We start from the raw sequence: 13256 nt of genomic DNA, 5'->3' as shown, positions 1-13256 counted from the left end.
TTCGCTCGCAGATGGGTCGCATGGAGAAAATTATATCTTTCTCTAAGCAGAAATCATCAATCCGTGGGGTTCATGCAGCGCGATAATGGCGGTGCCGCCGGTGTTGTTCGGCTTTTCGCAAGTCGTCGCATGTGTCTGTCTTTTGTTACCTCGAACTGCGAGAGGTGAGCGACTTTCGAGAGCACCACGATGAGACAGGTCGTCTGTGCAGTCACCTGACGTGCTGTGCAAGGATGTATTGTGGCGAGAGGCCGTACCGAACTGTCGAGCTGTATGGCGCGGTCGCCAACTGTGAACGTCGCTTGGTGGTGGTGGTGTAAACTTTATTGGCCATGACAAATTACATGTGGGTAGCAGAGCCCCCCTCATGGCCTGCGGGAGTGGCCCACACAGTGGGTTCCTCCCTTACAAATGGTGTGCCAGACCCTGGAGGGCCAGCCTGTTAGAGGCACTGGTGATGGCGAGTCGTTGGTCTTGGAGTGCTGAACTGGACATCAGCTGTTCCCAGTAAGTGAGTGCCACCTCTGGGGGAGGGGGGTGCGGGTAAGTGGAAAAGGTGAGCAGAACATGCAGAAAGTCGCCTGGTTTGCCACATAGTCGACAGGAGGAGGAGAATAGGTCAGGGAAGCGTCCGTACATGACTGTCGGGTATGGGAGTGTGCGAGTTTGAAGCCTGCGCCAGAAAGTTGATTGCGTGGTTGATAGCGAAGGGTGAGGAGGTGCGTATATCTGTCTGTTGGAACGATAGTGTTGTAGGATGTCACTGAAATTTAACAGGCACTCCCCTTCGACGGAGGAGGCGGTGTGCTCACCCGCCCGGAGGGTAAGATCTCGGGCGAGGGCATGCGCCACCTCGTTTCCGGGTAGTCCGGCATGTGCTGGCGCCCAGATGAGCGTTACGGTTCTGTAGGGATTCCAGCGTCGGAGTATGCTGCTGGCTTGCCGAGAGATACGACCAGTGCTATAATTTAGGATTGCTGTTTGCGAATCGGATATAATTTTGGTAGCGGCTGAAGAGGAGATGGCTAGAGCGATAGCCGCTTCCTCTGCCGTGGTTATGGATGAGGTAAGAATGGTTCCTGCCGTGATGGGGCGGCCGTCACTGCGAACAGCCACTATAGCTGCCCGTGCGCCTGATGCATAGAGCGAGGCATCAGTATATGCTACATTGGGATCCTCACCGTAAGCTCTGTGTAGTGCTAAGGCCCGGGCCTCTCTGCGCTTTTTATCGCGCTCCGGGTGCATGTGTTTAGGGAGGGGGGGTATCTGAACTGCAGCTCTTATGGGAGTGGGGATTGTGTCAGTGCCTGGTATAACACCGACAGGCGATATGCGAAGAGACTGCAGAAGAGCTCGTCCTGCGGGGGTGCGTGTGAGTCTGGCTAGTTGTGCCGTTTTGGTGGCCTCACAGAGTTCCTCGAAAATGTTATGTATTCCTAGTCGAAGAAGGCGCTCTGTGGAAGTGCATGGGGGAAGGCGTAAAGCTGTGCGCGTACTGCTCCGAATGAGGCCGTCTAGGCGTTCTCTATCTTTCGCTAAGAGGGGCAGATACGGTAGTGCATATGTTATTCTACTGGTGATGTAAGCCTGTGTTAGTCGAAGCGTGTTTGGTTCCCGTAGGCCCGATTTTCTGTGTGCCACACGTTTGATGAGCCTAGTGGCTTGTTGTGTGTGCGTTTGTAGCGCTTGGATCGTGTCAGTGTGAGAGCCAGAAGTAGTGAGAAACATTCCCAGTATGCGAACCTTTGGCACTGTGGGAATCGGTTCCTTGCCCAAAACGAGCTGAATATTCGGTGGTGTGCCAGACATTCGGTGGGGTTTGTATATGAAAAGTTGCGATTTCGTGGGGGAGCATGAGAGCCTTCTATCATGGACGTACGTGCAAATGATATTTAGTGCTGTTTGTAAGCAGTGTTCTATCTCCGCGTCGCTACCTCGGCATGCCCATAGTGTAATGTCATCAGCATAAAAGCTGAAGTGTAGGTTGGGTATCGACTTGAGTAATTTAGGTAATCCCATCATGACTATGTTAAACAGAGTCGGGGAGAGGACCGCTCCCTGTGGGGTGCCTCGTGCTCCGATGTTGATGTCGTTTAAGGAATGCGGGCCGAATGAGAGATGGGCCGTGCGATTACTGAGGAAATTAGGTAGAAAGTCGAAACTGTCAAACTCTAATGTCTACACTGAAAAACACTGCGCTATTTACTTGCGCTGCTTACTTGTTTCGAAGGGAAAAACCAGTGTAGTGTATTGGCGATGGACATGATTGCTAAGTGCTGTTCTCGGGCGTTCAGTGACTCTTTTGCATGCGTTACACAATGAATCATTAATTGTGTTGGTAGAATTCAGTGCGGCGTCGATTATTCCGAGCGGCCTCGGCTAGCGACAACCCGGCATTGATCGGCGTACTCGGCGGCTTTAAAGTGAGCGGCGTCTGATTCGGGAAGTCTCCACTTTTGAGCTGTTGTCACAAGGAAAATTCTTTGAAGTGCTTCCGTTCGTAGTAATGTTTTGTATTAGATGTCGGATTCGGTGTGTTACGGGTGTGAGCTAGTGCGGTGAGATGAGGATTGTGGAAAGCTGTGTATTTGGGCCGTGAGCAGAGATTCCGCTGCGCAGGTCATCGAATGCAACAAATGGTGTCGTATATTAGCGCACTTGCCGCTGCAGTTGACATTGTTATTGTGAGAAGCCGACGACGAGGTGTCCTTGGCTCCTGAATAGGGCGCACAAAGAGGTTGACGAAGCTCGCTATTCATTCTCCACACAGTAGCTCGTCATCGTCCTCTCGCGGTAACAATATAAATGAGTAAAAATTCGGGCTTCTTACGCACCAATGAGATGTAAGCGCAGCGTGAGTGAACGTTGTGGCTGGCATTTAATTGTTGACATCCGCTCTCGTGTTTTTAATCTTTGTAAATATCATCTTTGTAACTAAAGTTGTCCATTTGCTCGATCGTAATCTACTATCGTTGTTTTTCACTGCTGCCACAACTCACAAGGGTGTAGAAACTGGTGCTGTAGGTTATGGAATGGTATATATAACATTTGCTACGCTTATCATGTGAGTGGCCTACAGCGGTTGTACGGTCGGTGATTTTTACAGAAAAGAGAACAGTGCACCAGGTCTCGGAGGAAGGAAAGGCTTCAGGTGAACCACTGAAGCAGATGACTTGACCGGCCGGCCTGCGCGGCCGGCCTAGCTGCGAAAACCTGATACAGGAGGGACTGGAAAAAAAACCCAAAAAACTAAGGCACTCTGTTTTGTAGAACATGAAATAAAAAGCAATCTTTTTGCAAAATAAAACACCGTTATCATTATACTGCAATATCAACCAACATTTACTTTAATTTTGAGTTCATTGCGATTTTTACTTTTGACGCACTACATTACGATGCGGACAAGGAGCGAGAACAAGCGCCGCAGCCTTGGCTGCGTTGACTGCTATGTATGAAACGGAGTATACTTAGCTTAGGCTTGAAGAGGGAACGGAAGAAACTAAAGAAGCGGAGGCCCAGTAACAAGTTAGCAGGAAGAGGGAAAATAGGGGAATTAAAGATATCAATGCAGAACAGATATTCGGCTTTAACTGAAGGAGACGATCTAAATGTTCTAAGAATGAATGATAATGTCACATATTATTGCGAAGTGCGCAGGAGTAGGCAGTCGGATGGTTCGACATGATACCTGGAAGCTATCTCAGGAGACGAAAGATCTAAGAAACGCCAGAGCATTAGAACTGGCAGAGCTGACAAATAAGCACAAGGTAGCTGAAATGAGGAAGTTTATTATGGAGAGAATTGAGCATGCTCTAAACAATGGAGGTAGCCTAAAAGCTGCAAAGAGAAGACTAGGCATAGTCTAATCTAATTCAACTAATCTTATTTCGACTCTGAAATAGTCTGTGGTGTAAAATAAGTATGGACTTGACTGTCCAGTCTTATCGTAGACAGCATACAAGATTAGACTTGTTTGGTAGCCAGAACCAACACTAGGATGGGGACACTGTGTACCTAAGCTGGGGAATCTTCGTGCATGAACAGGGAACGCAGCACGCCGCCAGCCCGTGCGTTCGTATTCGTTGTTCATACTGCCATCACCTTTTACCCTGTCCACCAGAGAGTAAGTGGGCAAAAGGGGTGAAGGTGAAAAATTAGACCTGATAAATTTTATTCGAGAGTGCAGAGAGCTATATTTTCATCATTCAAGTAGATCTTCACCAAAAAGGAACGATCAGAGGTGTGGGCCAAAATTGTCAAAATTTTAAATTCACGGCATATCTGTAATACAAGAAAAAGATTTAAGAAAGTAATGGCAAAACTTGAAACACCAACTCAAGTTGACGCTGCAGCAAGCACGGCAACAGGAGCGTGAAACTGGTGAATATTGTTTCTATGAACCGCTTAATTGGCACTGTGGGTACTTGAAGTGCCAGATGTGTGTAGACGACACAGCACAGAGTTAGTACAGACAAGCGATGCAGCAAAAGCTGCAGTCAGAGCAGCAAAACAACCATCGCACATTTACTGTTGCGTATATAGAAAATTCAGCGACAGCTGGATTGCGAAACGCTGATGGAAGTTGTAGCGTTCAGTAACTCAGGAAAGGAGTGTCAGAATTTTGCTGTGTTTCTGTCGCTACTTCACCAGCGTGCAAAGATGCCACATGCCATCCTACAGTTTCCCGCATTAGGCAGCATGGCATGTCATCCACTCGTCATTTTTATCTATGAAATACATGAGCGTAAACTTTGTGTTTGTGGGCAGTGTTTAGATCACGGGCTCTGAGTTGAACAAAGAAAGTTCAACTCGGCCGATGTTTTCGGAGTCTGGCCTAGCGTGTGAAGGGCATTTTAAATCATTTGGCGGCGTCTTACAACTGTGTGCTCATACTTTTTAAGGCCCGGTAATTGTTCCGAGGACAAAGTGCGCCAAACATAATGTGTAAATTCTGCATTGTCCACATACTAGGAGCTGACAATGTTCTCGGCGTGTGTGCTTTCCGATTGAATTATCGAATGCAGGCTTTAGAAAGCAGACACCACATGTTTTCATGGTTTCTAGCCTGCTTCACTGGTCAGAGGGAACTTCCACAAGTTTTCATTGAAATCCTTTTTTTTTTCTGTTCATAAAACACATAAGTAATGTGCACTCTCCTTTTGTATACATAATGTACTCAGCTCAATTACTACATCAATTAACGTAGCTACTGGTGTAAGTTGCGCACCTTTTTTTTTAAATTAAGGCAAGAAAAAATAGGTGCAGAAATTGCACGGATATTCTACAAACACATCCTGTAAAAGTATAGAAAGGTCACAACGCACTATATATACTGTATACTGCCACCTAAACATCCACTCCCCCAACTTGCCTTCCTTGCTGTCCAAAAAAAAAATTGACTCGAAGTATAGGACTTGTACTCCTTCCCACCCCATGTTGTGCAGTTCTCTGCAGAATGGCTTGGCAGTGCATGCACAGGTGCAAGCAGTAAATGTGCAAACGATATAGTTGCGAAGCCAGCAAGAGGCAAATGGAGTCACAAGGTGATCGAATAGTGCCTTCCCATGCTGCCCATCCGACTGGCAGGAAACCAAGCAGCAAAAATTGGGTAGTTTCACATTACGATGTGCACCAGAGGTAGCTGCAATGCGCTTTCTCAACTTTTCAGCTAGGAAAGCGATTGGTAGCATGAGCGAGCCTGATAAACGGCGCGCAGCTCGTTCCCTCGGCTCTGCAGCTGCACTGATGCTTTCAAGCCCCTGTTGGGCGCACCCACGTGCTTGCTGGTAATGGTCTGGCACAGCAGGGAGAGTAAAATGTGCTAGTAAAACTTTTTATAAATGGTAATAATTTAGCGGTGCACGAATAATGTGAGTATATACTGTATTTTCGTTTCTCCTGCATCCTTGTTATTTCTCCCTCTGCGTGATGCTTTAAGCTCCTGTACCGAGCTTTTCAATGCAACGGCACCCAAAATCAGAAGAGTGCGACGAGTAGGCTTTGTAGTGGTTTAATATAAGCATGTGACCAGCATGTTTGAATGCAAACTTGCTTTGTACACAGTACCCATGCAACATGAAAACAGGAAGATTGTCTATCAGTAAAAAATGTTCTATTTCATGGAAGCAAAACAGTGCCCAATCAAGACATACAGAATGAGACTTGTAAACAGCAGGCACAGCGATACTCTGTTCTGCAGCTGATACTACACAATGGTGACCAGTGAAGAGCACATACTACATAGCAAAAACATGTTTAGGGAAGGTGGAAGGTGCTGCTTGGATAAAGTGAAATTATTTTGCAAGCAGCTGCACAAGTATGCAGGCAGAACTGCTTACAGGCCGTCATAACACAAAAAATGTGCAAGTGCTTTATTGTTGTCAGTACGGATGAAGGATCTTGCACATCAATGTAAACAACTGCAAAGCAATGGTCATCCTGATACAGCAACAGTATCTCAGCTGCCTTTGTGAACAGTGTATAAACTGGTCTTCATATTTTGCTAGTGCATCTATTGCAAGCAGTACAGCCACGAAAGCACCCTTACTGGGATGTGCCATCTCAAAGTTGTATGGCTCTGTGATTAGTTTTGTAATGCATAATTTGACTACATGACATTTGCTGTCGAGAAAAAAATCACATGAACTTCATAAATATCTGAACATAGGTGCTGGCCGCAACGAAAATGAGCTGGATGCTGTGCTGAAAGCTGTCCACAAAGGGCTTGGCGAGGACAACCCCATGGGTGCTTGAAGACATCCCTGCCGGCATCAATTTAACAGTGTAAGTAAAGGTTTTATCTATGCACTATGTCATCGTACAACTTAAAGGGATACTGAGCACAACTGTGTGCAACATTTCTTACTAAAAATTGGTTTTGCATCTTTTTGAAGCTGTATGTGGGTTGTTTTGTGTAAAAATTGCTGTAATCGCCAAGAAAAATCAAATTAAAAATTCATCGCTCTCTCCAACACTGAAAGCAAACTTGTGACGTCAGTACAAAAAAAAACATGAGTTCGTAATGACTGCTTCTATGTGAATTACAGTGCAGCTCAAGCTTGGGAACCTCTGTCTGCAAACTGTCTCGACATGCCGCAGCAGTATGCTTACAAGAAGGACCAGTGGTGGCAGCACCTGCTGATGCTGTTTTTACTGCTTCATCAGATGCAAAAAAAAGCTCAGTTTTCAGCGTTAGTGCCATGTTTGTCATCGTCCAGCAGTTGAAGGATTACTGAAGATGAACATCAATTTTCTTCAGTGTCCCTTGACAAAAGCGCAGCGCGAGACACAATGATGGGCATAAAGCCAAAGCAAGTAGCACATGGCTGTACTTTGCTGCCACAGCCTTTCATTGTGCTCATGCAACATGCAGCATCAGATGGCACTTGAGCCGGTCTGCAATGCCTTTGAGGGCATTTTGAAATGCTCATTTCAAATGTTTTATGGCAATAAAAAGTGTCTACACGCAGAAACGGGTAGAAATAGCATGAAACGTGAATGTGATCACACGAGCAGTCAAGTCTCAATCAAAGCACTGCTGTGGGTGCAACTGCAGAGGTATCTTGCACGACACAGCCTGATGTTAACTCGGTACAAGTGACTCATCAGTGCCGCGTGCCTTTGCAGAGTGATGCTACACAAGCTTTAGAGCCAACACAAGAGTCGCTCACCAGGCCTCAGAGGTGAACCTCCCAGTGAGCAGCTCCACTGATGTGTACTTGGAGGATCGTAGCGAGGCCGACCCTGCCGAAGTGTTGTTCACGTTGAAGGACATTGACGTGGTGACATACGAGAACAGTGCAGCTGCTGCCTGAACATTCACCCGTGGGGCAGCTGGAATCGCCAAAAAGCAAGGAGCAGCTGTCACAGTCCACACATGACAACAGGGAGTGGCCAGCCTCTTCGCAACAGTCACGGTCATGTAAGCACGCACTATAAATGCAATAAGTCTTCTAGTTGAATCGTCAAAACATTGAACTCAAGGCAGCCACCTTGAAAAAGAGACCAAGGGGTGCTGAGGCCGATCTGGCTACAGCAACTTGAGTAGCAGAAGCAACAGCCAAGGTGATGCAAGCTGCTGCTGATACACTTGGCAAATATGCTGCCTTAGCACATCAACTTGGTTATGTAGCTGCTGGTACCAAGAATTTGCTGTACGCACATAAAGAGGTGGAGTGCTCAGAGGAAAAGGTGCTGGACCTTGAGGGGAGGTGCCGGCCTTTGGAGCTCAAAAAGCTAGAGCACGACACCAACAGCAAAAAAAGAGGGAATGTGTGAATATGTGTAAATATAGTGTAAATAGTTGTGTAAAGTATCAATAGCAGTATAGCATAGTAGTGCAGTGAAGTGGTGTTGTTCTACACACTGGTATACAATGTGCCATAGTGTATCATGCCACCTTGCACATTGATGTGTGAATATTTCTTTGTATTCTGCCATATCTTTTACCCCGTATTGAGTACTGAAATTTGTGTACACATTTCTTTCTGTTGTACTGTATTTATATGAGAACACATTTTTAATTTCTTGTCTTAGTTATGACCCCGAAATTAGGGTTTGCATGAGTAAATAAATTTTAATCATCATACTAATGGTGCCTTTCTGTATCCATTTTCTTCAAGCATGTTCACTGTTAATTGTTGATCCATTTTTGGTAACAATTATGAATGTCACTATCAGTTTTTGCATCGTGACAATGCAATTTAATGTCTGTTTTAATGAACGAACTCACATGCAACTCACTGCTGGCTAAGACAGTGGCTTGGGCAGTGCCTTGCAGCAGACCCACATCCTGTAAAAAAAAAAAAATGCATAGGACATGAAGTTGAAGCCCACAATGCTTGATGTGCCACAGCCACCGCGAAGCTGGACACAGGTGCACAGTGAAATGAACTACCACTGAAAAAAAGTGCAAGAAATGGGACTTCATATATATTTATCCACTGTCAAAAGAATTTCAATATTCAGCAACCATAAGATGGAAGTGTTGAGTGAAGGCAGAGAACCCTCTGAAGTAAGCGGTCAACCAACTAAGCCTAAATTTCTTGTTGTTGATGCTAATGTCACGCCAGCGCTAAGACAGGATACCTGCAAGTTACTTAATCTGTTGAAGAGATTGCATGCAGTCAAGGCAAGTACGAAGGAAGATATCTTCCAAGGCATTCGATGCATCAGATGTTTTTAATGCAATGGGGACATAAAAAAAACCTAGCACAAGTTTAGTAAGCAAATACACAAGAAGGATCCCTTGTGCTCTGATGGATGAAGTCAAGAAAGACCTTATAGTCATGAAACAAAAGGCAATCGTTGAAAAAATTGAGGAGCCAACACCGTTCAGCAGTGAAATGGTTGTGGTCAAACAACAAGGTAAGCTAAGAATGTGCATTGATCCAGAAATGAACAAAGTGGTACCAAGAAATTATTCACTAAAGGCACAGGAAGAAATCATTGCACGCATCAAAGAGGCCAGGCGGTTTACCCTATTAGACTTAAAGAAAGGATTCTAGCAAATTGAAGGTGTCGGATCATACGAAGCAGTACCTAGCGTTCAGTACACCATGAAGTATGTACTACTACTTTATGAGAGTGCCATTTGGAATTGCTACAGCATCTAAGGTGTTTCAGCAAGTTATTGCCAGAATCCTTGAAGGCACTCCGAATACTGTCAGCTTAGTGGATGGCATTCTTGTGTATGCAGCAGTCTACAACTTCAAAAATACACAGAAAAGGTCACGGACCAGGTGCCAAGTTTCTAGGGCATGAAATAACTTCAGATGGGCTCAAGATTGACCAAGAAACAGTAGCTGCTATTGACCAGCTTGGAGAACCAGGCAACAAATCTTAACTACTGAGGCTACTAGGTAGGATCCAGTACCTCCAGAAATTAATGCCGAACCCAGCAGAAAACACAACGCAAGAACACTCATAACCAAGGATGTCGAGTACCTGTGGACACGAGCAGAGCAAGGCACTGACCAGAATCAAGAAAGCCCTGAAAACTGCACAAACGCTGGCATGCTACAACGTCAGCGTGACTATGACACTTTCAGTCGACGCCAGTTGTAAGGCTTCAAAGTGGTTCTGCTACAAGGAGAGCCCAGCGCTTATGCCTCAGCCTCAATAACTGAGACCCAGCAGCAGTCCAAACTGAAAAGAGCACTGGCTATCATATAGTCATATATCATATAGTCTGCGTGCGTGCGTGCGTGTGTGTGTGTGAGAGAGAGAGACCATTGACCATACAGACTAACCACAAACTCATTGAAAGCATTGCCAAAAATAGAATAAGCAAAGCACTTTCAAGACTGCGAAGGCTGCTGCTAGACACCAGCTGTCATGTATAAAACAGGCTGAGAGCTAGTGATAGCTGACCTGTTGACCACAGACTGCAACAGCAATCAGACAACTGACGAGTGCACGAATGACCTCTAGGTCATGGCAGTTGTGCCAAAGGCACCCAATACATGGGAGGACTTCAAGGAAGAGGTTGAAATGGACAAAGGCTTGTAAAGAACAAATGGAAACCTATTTATGCACTCGTGTAACCTCAGTATCTATGATTAAAATAAGCATTGGTTACATACTGTATTTTCGCGATTCTAAGCACCCCCCTATTTTAGCAAGAAAATTTTGAAAAAAAGTTTGCATGCGAATCTAAGCACCCCCTTTTTGCGAGGAAGAATGTGTTGCCAAGGCCGCCAAGCACACTTGCGCACTCTTTCGTCGAGCCTGTGCAGTTGGAATCCCGAGGTGGCGCGGTCTACGTGGCGTCCACGGCACTTTTTGTGTTGCTGCATTCCGACACTACAAGACAGATGGTGGCACGGAAGGCAAAAAAAAAACTAACCAACAAACCGCCGAAAGCGACTGCGATAACTCTGTCAGTAGTAGTATTTATTTATTTATTTTTGAGTAGTGTCTGGTCGGTCAGCCTGTTGTCACATGGGCCTGGTATCGGCGGCGCTCGGCAGGTTTCGCGGGCATTGAGGGTGTGCGTTGCTTTGTCTAGTGTCAGTTGCTTGACAGCCCTAACGCCTAACGTGCCTAACGCAAGTCGGGATGAGTGCAAAGAGGGCTGCCTACAGCTTGAAGTTCAAGCGAACTGTGGTCGAGTTCGCCGAAGATAATGGCAACCATAGTGCCGCTGCGGAATTCGGTGTGGACCGGGCGTGCATCATCAGGCGGAGGAAACAGCGGGATAAGATTTTCAAAGACGCCGTGACACGCAAGAAGTTAACGGGACCGCGCAAGGGCCGACATATCGACATAAAGGGTGAAATAACTTCGATGGAACAGAAGACGACCTGCTGTGGGATACTGAGAGTGGCTCCTCAAGCGGTGTGACGGGCTCGAGTGGCAGTGAGAATGACGAATAGCAGATACAAGCGGTGGGTTCACTGTCTGAAGCTATTTTTCTTTTGAATGTTTGCTAAATAAAATGTTTTTCTCGCGCCCGTATCATCGAGGTTTCGCCGCAAAAAGAGGGGCCCAGGGGGGGGGGGTGTCATTTTAGATTTTTTGAATCTAAGCACCCCCCCTCCCTTTGCGCATCGCGATCGTGAAAAAAAGGGGGTGCTTAGAATCGATTAAATACAGTGTGTGTTGCCTGTTTTCGTGTTGTGTATAGACTACGTTGTTAAATGACTGCAAAGCAAGTATTTCATTGCATGCTGTTCGGCTTTCAAGAGGTCAATAAACGAAGGCCATATCACAAAACGAAAAAATTGAGGGGTCACTTTGTTGACCTAAAGTATGGTGAAGCGGAAGCCTTAAGCCCGATGTTGCTGCTTGTGTCACTGATGTGTGGTTAAGATGTTAAGCTTCGCCTCTAAGAGTGGAACGCGGCAGCGTCATGCAATACTGCCAGGGAGTCCACAGAACGCCATCGCCTGTTCGGCTCTATGCCTTGCTCGTCGTTAAATTGGTTTTTGAGGAAAGGAAATGTAGCTGTCTCGCATATCTCGGTGGACACCTGAACCTCGCCGTAAGGGAAGGGAGGAAGATGGGAGTGAACGAAGATTCTGTATTCACTAGACGCGCCTTTGTTCATTCCAAACCATCGTGCTGGCATGGCGGAGTGGTTAGCATGCTTGTCTCGCATTCCGGAGACCCTAGTTCAATTCTGCAACTCGAGAAATTTCCTACCTGGTTTTATTTATCTTTCTGGTCTGACTAGAAAGGTTAATTAGGTTAATCGGTTAATTGAAATAAGTGGGACTAACTCAGTCCCACTTACTTGGAGCATCACTATACCATCCCTTTAATTGGTATCATGGTTCTAGCCAAAGTAAAATTTGCCGCATTTGAAATCCGCGCTTGTGACGTCATGACCATTTCGACCAATTACAAAGCGTGACATTTCTGTCAACAACTCCTGCTTACAACGATGAGGCATTGAAGGCTTCCGCCTTAAAATGTCAACGAATGAGCCACTCACACTGGACGTAGCCTTCGACATCAGCCGCTGGAAACGTTTAAATCGTGCGACTAGTTTTGCCATGATTGTATTGCACATGCTTGTACTTACAGTGGGAGAAATGGTGCTGCACGAGACAGTGCGTACAGCAAATCCATCGCGACGGTGTGGATATGGAAGGAAGGGCACCTCGTCTGGCACTTCCCGGTTCTTGTCAATGCTGCTTGCGTACACCTTGGCCACGTTGTGGAGCACACAGCATGCAACTGTGTTTGTCGCTACGCAGTCTGGCATCATGCTTGCTCTGTATGCATGCAAGGGAAGTGCCACTTTAACTGGCCTATGATGCAGCCAAAAAAAAGCAAGGTGACTGAGCTCTTGACTGCTCCTTCTGTTATGATGCTAATGAGCACAAATCAAGTGATTTCAGTTGCATCGACTCCACACGCAGGGTTTACTGGGCGCATTAATTATGGGCAGGAATGCAGAATGTGGCTTGCGATGTTAGAATAAAGCCCCATTGACACTTCACGAGGTCTGTGGTGTCCTAAATTAACTGCTTTCTATCTCGCACAAAACAGTAATGTCTGCAGTAATGTGTACTGAATTAAAACTGTGTGGCATGCACTTTATAAGCATAACCAGTGGAATGTTGTACGGAATGTTTTGTAGTAAGTACATATACGACAGCCGATTTCATTCAGTATAAATTCAAAATAGCATTTGTAACTGCCACGTTCTGCCAATGACACGGAGCCATGCTCACAGTCAGTGGCCAAGAAAGCGGGCAATCGTGAACGTAGAAAGCTGTGAACAAACCTTTCAACCACAACCCTGGTGA

At 46.0% G+C, this 13256-nt stretch overlaps 1 long non-coding RNA gene across 1 annotated transcript; it reads left to right on the top strand.

Annotated features, from left to right (window-relative positions):
- Positions 1-93: 93 nt before the first annotated feature.
- LOC149357715 (uncharacterized) lies at positions 94-7900 on the top strand. Its single transcript, XR_016291869.1, has 3 exons — positions 94-507; positions 6668-6783; positions 7627-7900. It is a non-coding gene; the product is annotated as an uncharacterized LOC149357715 (long non-coding RNA).
- The last annotated feature ends 5356 nt before the right edge of the window (positions 7901-13256 follow it).

The sequence above is a fragment of the Amblyomma mixtum genome, chromosome 3, assembly GCF_055824585.1.
Source record: "Amblyomma mixtum isolate Tamu chromosome 3, ASM5582458v1, whole genome shotgun sequence".
NCBI classification, from domain to species: Eukaryota; Metazoa; Arthropoda; class Arachnida; order Ixodida; family Ixodidae; genus Amblyomma; species Amblyomma mixtum.
This window is presented reverse-complemented; position numbering and strand designations above follow the sequence as displayed.